Here is a 10,967-nt window from a genome sequence, read left to right on the forward strand (position 1 = left end):
GTGAGTTACGTCCTTATGATGGCTGCAATAGTGGGCCCAGCACTAAAAATTTTAGTGGGCGAAATTCTTCATATTATAAATGTAATTTTCTGAAAACCTGTATTTTAATTTTATGAAAGCATAGTCACAAGCATCCGGCTTACGAACGAATGCAACTCTGTTACACTGCCACTTTTTAACACATACATATTCCACTCGGGAAAATTCTAGTTGCATTCCCAACGCCAAACACCACAGCGTTACGCCAATGCACTCAAATACAATACSACTCAAATCAAAAGCACTACACTCGCTGCACTACTCAACTGCCGTGTCAAGTCAAATACGCGCTCTTCTACCTACCTCATTGACAACAGCTGAGAGTTTGTGCGTAAAGTACCACTGCATACCATATACAGCAAGCCGCCTAGGGACGCCATGTGTGTTGAAAAGAGCGCACACCACGAACGCGGCGCTCGTTGGACGCACAAAGAGCAAAATGAAATGGAATAGYGAAAAATCGAATGACGGCCACGAAAGCAACGACGACGACGACGACAGCGAGCGAGCACGGCCAAACAACGATGTTGGTCCAACTAGCAAATTCACTCATAAAATTTTAATGGTGGTGTTCAAATCGTTTGCAACGCGCAGCGGATAATTTCAWAGCGAATTTCTTGAAAAAGTAATTTATTCTTGAATTATAATACAATAGATTATATTACATTAAAGTAGTTGTATTGCTAACTGTGCAAACGGTAATAAACCAAAACAGAAGTGTAAGTGTAAAGTTAAAAAGCAACGCGTTTACTTAGCGGCAGAAAAGGTTTGTGAAAAATTCGATTGTGAACAAGTAGCGGCCAACCGAGCCCGAGCACAAAGTTAAATAGTTACAAGCAAAGCAAAATAATTGAAAGTAATTAGCAAAAGGCATTTGCAACAAAATACACTGTATTTAAATAGAATAACGAGTTTACTAATAAAATTTGCAATTTTGAGGTAAAATTGTTTGTGCAGCACGCCAGCGTTTATGTCTGCTAATTTTCTCACTATCGACGGCTTGTAAATTGAGGAAGTAACTAAAAACAACAAATAAGAATTGAAAGCGTATATATTTTAAGTGTGTTTTGCTGCAATTTCGCTAGTCGGCCAAGCAATACAGAATTTTTAGTGCGTGCACAAATACTATTGGGCAAAAATTTGTTAAAAATTGCAAGTGCAGTGAATTTTGTTTAAAAAAGGATAAGTGTAAAGTGTAMAAAATTCGRAATCTAAACGGCTCTTGACAACTACGAAAAGGATATTTGTGCTTGATTGTGTGTGTGCAATAAACCTTTGAATTTAGTTGGATTCTTATTGAGATTCGTGTGCATTATTTTTCACGTCTGGCGCCGTTTGAGGAATACACATAAAGCAAAATTAATAAAGCAGTGTAACAGCAGCGAACAGAAAGCCAAACGAAAGGAGTTGTAAACGCAGCATAAAAAACAAAAGGTAAATTTTTGTTTTTCCTACTTTCATAATACTATGTAGCCGGTTAGTCAACAATGTGGTTTGTCCGGCTGGAAAAATTCTATAATAAACTGGTTGCTTGATTGCATTCCTGTGCGCGTTTCATTGTGTTTGAGCATGTATGCACTGCTAATTGGCTAATATGCATTTACATGTGCATATATAAAATTATTTTATAACTAATCAACGCAATTATTAGAATTTATCATCTGCTTTAGGCAAACAGCCGTCAACATAACATCGGCAATAATATATATTATATTACAGCTTAAGCTAATAAAATTCATTTAAATAAATGCTAATTTTATGTGCTTTACATTAAGCACAGCACTTTATATACAATCTGTACGTCACAATGGACGCTGCGCCAGCTAGCATGCCGCAGTAAGTTGTTGASGTCGTTTGCGGTCGCTGTCGACGTTGCCGTCACATGAATTGATTTTCTGCTGTCTCTCTGGCGCGCTCTGTCTGTTGCCTTTCATTTCGTTTGTGTTGTTGCTCTTTGCGCCACGCTTTGTGCTACGCTTTGTGCTGTATTTCGCTTTCTTCCACTTGGTTTGATTTTTTACGCTTCTTCATCTTCTTCGRTTTCTTATTTGTTTGCTTTCTTTTGTATTGCGGCGCGCACTCGGTTTCGTTTATCGCCAATTAACGACTGCGCCTCTCATTCAATCGCTCTGTGTTGAGTGTGCGCTGCGACGCGTCGCTGCTAAGTGCATGTGCGACGGCAGCGCTGCGCCGCTGCGACTGCACTTATCTTCTTATTGCAATTACTCTATTGGAGGCGACTTCGGTGCGCTGAAGTTTCACATCATTATTTTATATGGTTGGAAATATAATAAATTTAGACAATAAAATAAATAAATCGGTATCATGCGCTTTAAATTTTCAAATACAGATGACTACTTTAAAACTATTGCCACGTAAATAATTCAATTGCACATTCTTTGTATCTTTTTTGATTTTTATTATGTAATTTCTTATATTTTATTGTTTTTATTTTGTGTTATAGATTTTATTTTTTACAGTTTTTATTTTTTTATTTTCTGTTTTCGCTTCTTTCTGYGCCAACTTCACGGTTCGTCGCGCTTACTTGTATCGTAGCGTCATTGGACGAAATTCTTCTAGCCGCGGGTCAAACGCCGGCAACTGCCAATTTTTTCTATTTCTTTATCTGTTGCTTTTTTATGTAGAGATTATTTAATTTTCTGATTTAGTGAAATTTGCATTTCACCGTTTGCTATTTTTTTTCATTAATCTTTGGTTTGTTAAGCGAGCGACCCAACATAAATACATGCAAACTAAATATACATACATATAAAACATAACTGATAAAAAATAATACAATAAAATCACTTCAACTTCGCTCATTTGTCACACATTAGTATTCGCGCATAAATTAATGCTGTGGGGTCGATCTGCCGATTAACTGTAAGGTTATTGCACTCTACAGCATAGCAGGTATCGCAGTCGAAAAAGAAGTCTAAAAAGTTAATCTTTTATATACAAAAACATGTGTTTATGTAATTTTTTTTTAATGAGTTACTGCGGAGAAAATACAGCAAAAAGTGCGTGTTCTTTAAATTCTCTTGTAATTATTATGGAGAAATGTCTTAAATGGATATATTGACTGCCAGTAATTAAAAATTTAGCATTTTTATGCTTAAAAATACACTTCCTTATTTATTATTTATTCTGTAAAGAAATTGAAAGTCGTTCGTAATTAAATTAAATACAAAATAAATAACATAAAGGCAAGAAATKAGTTGAAATAAACTTTTTTGTGTAATACTTAAAAATTTCATCGTATTTATTATTATAATATAAAAGCAGTGATTAATAGTAAAGAGAGTGCAGGAAGTGAGATAATTAATTGAAATAATCTAAATTTGTTATTTAATTTATAATTCTAAGGAAATTTTTGCAAAATTACGTGCCTAAATAATGTTAAAAATCTATTTCAAAATTTTATGGATTTTTTTTGTAAATTAATGCAATTTTCCCTATATTTATTTATRTGTAAAATTGTTAAAGTGAGTGCGAAATTTATAGTCGTTATACCAAATAATATTTTTATCATCGTACAGACAGTATTTAATTTCCGCGAAGTTTTTAAAACTATTTTTATTTYCTTTTATGCTAATAGAAATGATACGGTGAGGGATATTATAGGTATAAGTATTTTAAATGCAAAGTAGGGTTTATTATGAACGCTTACCCTAAATTTCGTCAAAGTTTTTTTTTTTTTGTACAAGATAAAAATACAAAACCACAACACCCGAAAATTTTGTAATTTTTTTACATAAATTTTGAGGTTATTTGAAAAAAGTGTCAAAACAAAAGTTGTAGATCCTTTTATTGCCCACATCTTTACCATATGTGCCCCTCACCTTCATCTTCCCGAATTCAAAACGTCCGTAAATTATTTTTCCTTTAAAGTTTAATATTTTATCTTACATTTCCGATGGGTTTCAACATACTAAAAATTTCTTTAATTTTTTACCATTTTCAAAGGCTTTAAAAAGGTTTAACTGGTAAATACCATAAAACACGAGTTTCAACTTCATTTTCAAAAAATATTAATTATTTTTGTAATTACAACTCTTGAGATAACACTAACTTTTTTAAAAATTATAATTTTGCAAGCTATTCTACATAATTATTTACAGTTTCCGCATTAGCGCTGACAACATAGTGCTAAATTAGTGCAAACATGTTTTCAAGCTCAAGCCCGTTATGAAAATTCGCTCATAAAATATTTGTTGGATGTCAAGGGTTACCTCAACAGCTTAAAGTTAATGCAACCTCAATGGTTTTGAGTGTTTTAATCCATTATTGTAGCTRAAGCTACAACGTTTTTACATTATATTACGAATACATTATTTTTTCGAGAAATTSTTATGAAATCCCCGCCGCTTTAATTACACACTTATTATGCATACAAGTATGAGAAAACTAGCTGTTTTTCTGCCATGTACAGCACATTAAGTGCACAAACAAATGAGCCGATAATGCATTATTATCGCGCTTGTAGATCAGCGGCCACAACATTAGCAATGCAATATTTGTAAAATTATATAGTAAAGTGGCAGGGAGCATAGTTACAAGTCCGCCATTGAAACATTCCAGCCGCTATTTAGCTAACCAACCAAACCAACAGCCARCTAGGCAGTCAGCTTGAGCAGCCATGCAAGCAGTCAAGACGTCAGTCTGTCAGCCCGACCGCAATTAGCCAGTCAGATAACGTTCGCGCGCTCGCACAAGTGCTAACGACACTTGAAGATTCTCTAGCCTAGCCGGCTTGCATAGTAATAGCACACACTTACTTGCCTGGCTATTTGGACTCGGCGATTCGTTGAGTTTGTTGCCATTGCCAGCACAATGTTGCACTACTTCATTGCATTGCCTGCAACAGCGGCATGACTTGCGCTTGCAACTTCTTATTTTCTGCTTTGCTTCGGTCGCCGAACAATCGCAATTCCACTGACGCGTGTAGTCGCCTAAAGAATTGTTGACTGCCTCCTTCTGCCACCTAACTTCTAGGCGTACACGCTCGTATACTGTTCGTTGAGTGTCTGTTGTGCTTGCTAGCGCCTTTTAGAACTTGTTGGCCACCGCTTGCAATCCGTAACCACTCTATGGCTTAACATTGTTTACCTCGCTTTTTATTCGCCATTTTTTATGTGTCTGCTTCACACTTTTTCTACGCTTTGCCACAAAAGTCGGTATATATTTGCCCAACTATATAAATAGGAAGCAAATTGAATGGTGATTATATTTCGTCGCTTCGCTGCACTCGACTCGCCTGCTGGATTATAGCCTAGGCCGTCCGAATGGACCACCTACCCGTCTGTCTAACCAATGACATCCCGGCAGTCAGCAAAGTTTTGCCCCTAAGTAAAGTTTATATCTTTTAAATAGTTGATATGCTTAGTTGCTTTGATTTTTATTTATAAATATTYATTTGCTCACATTTTCTTCCTCGCAATTCTACTCTGCTCTACAGTAAGTTCTYAAAATTGTGCTTTTCCGCGCTCTCCATGCTTAACCACTTCTCATTTGCTCTTGCAACAACAGTTAGTCTATTAGATTTTCATGTTTCGTGTCGTCTAGTTTGCTGTACTTTCTGGATTAATGATTACTTGCTTTTTATTGCATCTTCCTTTTAAACGATTTTCTTCTGTGATTGTCTGAAGCATGCTTGCATTGTAGTTTCAMGTCTGAAGTGGGTATTAAAAGTATTTTGTTGTGTTGCAAACGCTGAACTATACTTCTTATATAAGCAGGCACTTCAGAAAAATACTTAAGGTTGGTCGAGCTTATGCATTATAGTGCTGATAATAATTTACAGCTTTCAAGAAACTTGTTTACAGAGAAAATAATTGAAGAAACATGCTCTAATTGCTTGAGTTTTAGAAAAATACCTAACTAACACCAAAAAGGTTGCTGTACGAATTACCTATAATAAGTCGGACGATTGAACCACTTAATTAAGCGTAGAAGTGGTTCTCATATGAGCAGACCTCTTGAGAAAAACTCAGAAATTCGAAACCTTAAGAAAATTGCTTAAGAGTCAAAGTGAAACAAGCTCTAGCTTTTATTTAAATATGCAAACAGATATTACCAAAACGCACATTTCTTTAGGAAAATSTGCCCAATGTAGCTGTCTAAGCTAATAATGCTAGCAATCCTGACATTTCTCCAAAACGTAACACCACAAAGGTATATGACGTCTGTCGTMTGCCAACATTGCGAGAGCAGGATTAGAGTAAGTGTCGTTTATATTTTATGCTATACCACTGCAAGTTGCTTGTTTTCAGCTTTCCGCTTACTTACTGTATTTGTTGTCTAAGGCCAACGACACGCTATTCCTAACACACTTTCTATGCCGCTGTGTCGCCCCGAGAAGCCCGCTTTTGTTATAAAGTATCTTATGTTAGGCCGCCGACTCCTGTAGCATGGCCCACACAGCAGCACCTCACACAACCTACGGGTACTGCTGCTAATACCCGACTAATTCGACACGCTAGACTATTATGCTTCCACTCACTGGAATATCAGAATCTTTCTGCAGTGAACTCTTATTTACTTGTTTACTTTGCATGCATTCATGCCTCTAAGTAAAATTTATATGGYTGGTGTGTGCCTGTTGTTATTGCTTTGTAAGTATTTGTGTCGACTCCAWTCGTGTYGTGTGGCGGAACTTGCCTGGTTTATGCGGTTTCGCATACGACCTCTTTATACKCTACTTGTTCGGGGCACTGCCTCACTCCCAGCAAGTTCTCCTTACTTTRCTATATTCGTAGCTCGTCCGACTGCCTGACTGTCTATGTTTTTGCGTCTCTACTTTATATTTCCTGCAYTTTATATGTGCATTTTCTGCAATTTTCCTGCTTTCCACTTTAACTTTGCGCACTTTGTAGGCTTGTTGGTGTTTCTTCCAATTATTTTATGGCGTCTATTGCGTGGACGAGTGTCTGTGTTGTTAGCACCGGCCTGTTGGCTCATTCACAATTGCAACACGGTATGTGTTTATCACACATTGCTGGTGTATTTGAAAGGAAGCCTCAACAAATTACCTGCGCTAACCCCACAACCGACCCCATCAAGCGGCTCATTGCGCGCCTCCTCACTTTCCTAACCATCACACACCACTTTTCTTGTCCAGCGGCCCATTTTTATGCCGCGCTCTTTATGTCGTTTYATCAYCTCGCACTTATTTTATACCCTGAACAGTTTATATTAAGTTTGTCACGCGAACYAGTTCCTCATAGTTTGAGATATCGAYCAGCAAATTTGGCYCACACCCCGTTTCTTCCAAAGAAGCTGTTCATTTGTCGTAACCGCCGTTATCGCACGTCTAAAGGATGGAGCTGCCTTACAAACTGATCGATCAGATTYTAGTCCTTGYATGGAAGACACTTTTATTTAAAAAGGTATMTTCACGAAATTTGSCACAGATCATTGTCCAAGGGAACGCTACAATCTCCAAACATATTATTCAGATGGGATTACTATAGCATATAGCTGTCATACAAACGGACTGGTTAAAATGATRTCAGTTATTTTTACACTCATTTATCCCATAAGAAATGTGCATGTGAATGGTATTTTCTGTATTTTTTTCATAAATTTTGTTTTTGTAAACCGTGTTGCACTTCTATTTGTTGTTCGTTGCGCTGGCACTCACGTCCGCGCCGAAACCAAATCAGTGAGCGCRCAAACAGCACCTATTGCTGACCGCCAGCAGCACCTTTTATGTGCCCTAAGCATTGCGCCAACTAACTTTTCGCTAAATCAACATGACTTTGTACCACCAGCAGCACATTTCTTCCTTTATCCATTTCGCCTTTTTTTTTGTTGTGTTGCTATTTATTTTTTCGTTTCGTTAGGAATTTTTGTATAGTCCATTGCAATCGTTTGACTAACTATTACGTCGTCTGCACGGCCTGACCTCATGCTACGCGCAGCGTCGAGAGCGCGCCACAAAATCCAGCTACTGCCAGCCGTCGGCCACTGTTGGCATTTGAACTTTTCTATGCTTTACATATACACTTGTTTGTTTTCGACTTTGCCTTTGGTAGAGCTGTGCGAATTTCATCAGTTTCAAACACTCGTCACATTCCCTGCCAACACTGCGACCTTACCACTCACCACCCCAAGCAGCCATCCAGTSCGCGTTYTATTGCATTGCCCACCAGAAGCGTAAGTGCAATTTAATTTTTTTCTGCTACTTTTATTCACCGCCTCTATGTATTCATTCGCAGCGCTTACAAAGCGAAAAATATTATTGCCGGCTTTCAGTGATTTTCACCCGTCCGTCTGCCAAACCCACAGTTCGCTGCTGCGAAAGGTAAGGGTGGCAAGGCCTTTGGGCGAAATCTCATTCAGTGGCTTTGTTATTGATTTTTATGTGCGCCAAAAGGTGTGATGACTGTTTGACTGATGAAAATAGATTAAGCTGCACGGAATTTACTAAGGGAAATTTAATGGACTTTATTATTTATTTATCTTTTTTTTTTTTGCCTAATAAACAGTTTGTCTGTTCATAATGTGTATGTGGTTTTGCTGCAAAAAGGGCTTTTAAATATATAATTTCAAGCGTACGTTAATTCTCTAATTTTTGGTACGTTATTTAATAATTAATTGACTGKGAAACCTCCAAAAAGCCTTATTATTTAGCCATACCTGTCTGTGTGTCTATCTATACGCAATCTAGTCTCTCAGTTTTTGAGATATACAACTCTTTCTCTTTAGCTGAGTAGTTGCTCAGCTGTGGGAATCGCCGGTATGGAAGCACTATAGCTTATATCAACTGACGAGATATCTTCAAGAAATTTGGTATACATTATTACCCAAACCAATGCCACATTCTCAGAAAATATTGTTGAAATTGGACCAAAATACCATGTAGCTGCCATACAAACTGTAGCACTGAAATCGAGTCCTTGTATAGAAACCTTTTACAATTGACGAGATTTCTTTAAGAAATATCTCACAAAATGGTTTTAGATCGGACTACTGCACCATATAGCTGCCGTACAAACTGAACGATCCAAGACAAGTTTTTGTAGGAAAAACTTTTTTATTTGACAATATCGAGATTTGGTATATGTTATTTATTGTCAAGCCAACGCTACAATATCCTCACAAATCGTTCAGATCGAACCACTATAGCGTATAGCTGTCATATTAACTGACCGCTCAAAATGTAGTTGAAGAACTTTTTATACCCTCCTGTGCCATAAGAAAAAAAAAAATGTACGCTTACGCAATACCATATATTGTATTTAACATATTTTTAAAGTTTTTTTGTACTGTTGTTGTTCTTTTTATAGCAAATTCTTAGCCAATCACCAAAAGTGTTAAGTAAAAGTCGTTTGTTAGCAATTTAAGGTGGCTTTTGAACTCCACCTGCTTAGTGCTTAATTGCTATTATCCGCAAGTAATCATGAAATTTGACTCCATATATTTACGCCATTAAAACGAAAAARTTTAAATAATTTTTATTGTTTTATTTTTGTTATTATTTCTATGTATCTGTTATTTTTTCTATTTTTTTTTTTTTTTAATTTTTTTTTTTATATCTATTTTAGTTTATTTGATTTCTTTTCTATATTTCTATATACATACATATATTTATTTTTTATTTTTATTGTTTGTGTTTTTATTTTATTTCAATTAATTTGCTTAATTTTGTTCCATACTTCATTCCGCGAATTTAATCTGCGCCGAGTTATAGTAAAGACACACACCCAGTCACACTCAACCAAGCAAGCAGGTATCTAAGCGTTCACACCTAAGCGCCGAATGATTCACAGCTAGAAAAGTGTAAAAATCGAAAATTAATCACACGCTGTGAAATAAAGTCGCATTTGTAGTTGTTGTTGTTTACGTTTCATTAATGTTATTTATTTTGTGTTTTGTTTACGTTCCGCCCCCCAAATTTTAGCCCCTTAATTTAATTGTTTGCTGCTGTTTCTCCGCATTTTTTTCCGCTGAAATGTTGGTCAAATTTCAAGTGTCGATTATTTTGATTTATTAGTTGTATCTCGCGGTAGTTGGGTGTCGGCACGTGAAGCTTAGCCGCGGCGTACAGGTGGGCGATTATAGCGACRTTGGCGGCGTGTTTGTTTGGTAGCTAAATGCTAAAGAGACGCCTGTCTCGCGCTCACTAAGTGCGGCTTTTTGCCTTTTAACTTGATATTGTTTACCCACTCGTGAGTTGTTGCACACACACACATGTCTAGAAGCAAATAAGCGTGTGTGTGCATATTATTATACAAGCGCGTTGCAAATGCGCAAAAGGTGTGTTGCTAACTTTTCTAAAGCGCTGAATATCAAATTGTCTGTGTCATAATTGTAAAAATTCATTTAAATAAGCASCTGAGTAGAAAATAGAATGTGCATTGCGATAAATTATGCATTTCATAATAAAGTAATTGTATAAAATTAAAAACATATTTAAATATTAATTTTTATTGCATATAATTTTGAAATATTTTACAGCATTTTATTGCATAACTATTTGCAATTGTTTGTACAAAAACAATGACAAGACAACAATTAAAATGATTTATGCGTTTTTCTAAGTAATTTAATTGCATGTGAAATTGTTTATGCAATTAGCATGCACGTATGTATATACAAACATAATAAATTTATTATTTGCAATTGCTAAACAATCGTGTCTTTTAAAAAATATTTTCTAACAGTTCATAGTCGAAATTCTGTGAATACGGTTGTKGTTGTTGTAGYGGCAGAAAAAATTCCTGTAGTAATTTCGAGGCATGGTGCCGGATTGATCGTGAGAACGGCAATGAAATCCGTCATGGCGAGAGATGACACTCTATACATTCCATCTAAACAAAATTATATTATAATTATAGTAAAAAAATTTATTGAAAATAAAAACGCAAAAGTGTGGATTTTGCGTTTTTTGGATCGTTATAAAATATTTATATACACAAATTAAA

General features: G+C 36.0%; 1 protein-coding gene across 14 annotated transcripts in view; it reads left to right on the top strand.

The window, feature by feature from the left end:
- The first annotated feature begins 580 nt into the window (after positions 1-580).
- LOC108966534 (poly(rC)-binding protein 3) overlaps positions 581-10,967 on the top strand; it is a 134,831-nt gene continuing 124,444 nt past the window's right edge. For 8 of the 14 annotated variants that reach the window (XM_018929493.1, XM_018929499.1, XM_018929500.1 and 5 more), the window contains exon 1: positions 581-1,473. The gene's annotated coding sequence lies outside the window, so the exon portion shown is untranslated. The remainder of the gene's footprint in view (positions 1,474-10,967) is intronic. The other 6 variants (XM_018929507.1, XM_018929508.1, XM_018929494.1 and 3 more) reach the window with 5 other exon arrangements.

This window comes from Bactrocera latifrons, unplaced genomic scaffold (assembly GCF_001853355.1).
Source record: "Bactrocera latifrons isolate USDA-ARS-PBARC rearing strain unplaced genomic scaffold, ASM185335v1 scaffold_163, whole genome shotgun sequence".
Lineage (NCBI taxonomy): Eukaryota > Metazoa > Arthropoda > Insecta > Diptera > Tephritidae > Bactrocera > Bactrocera latifrons.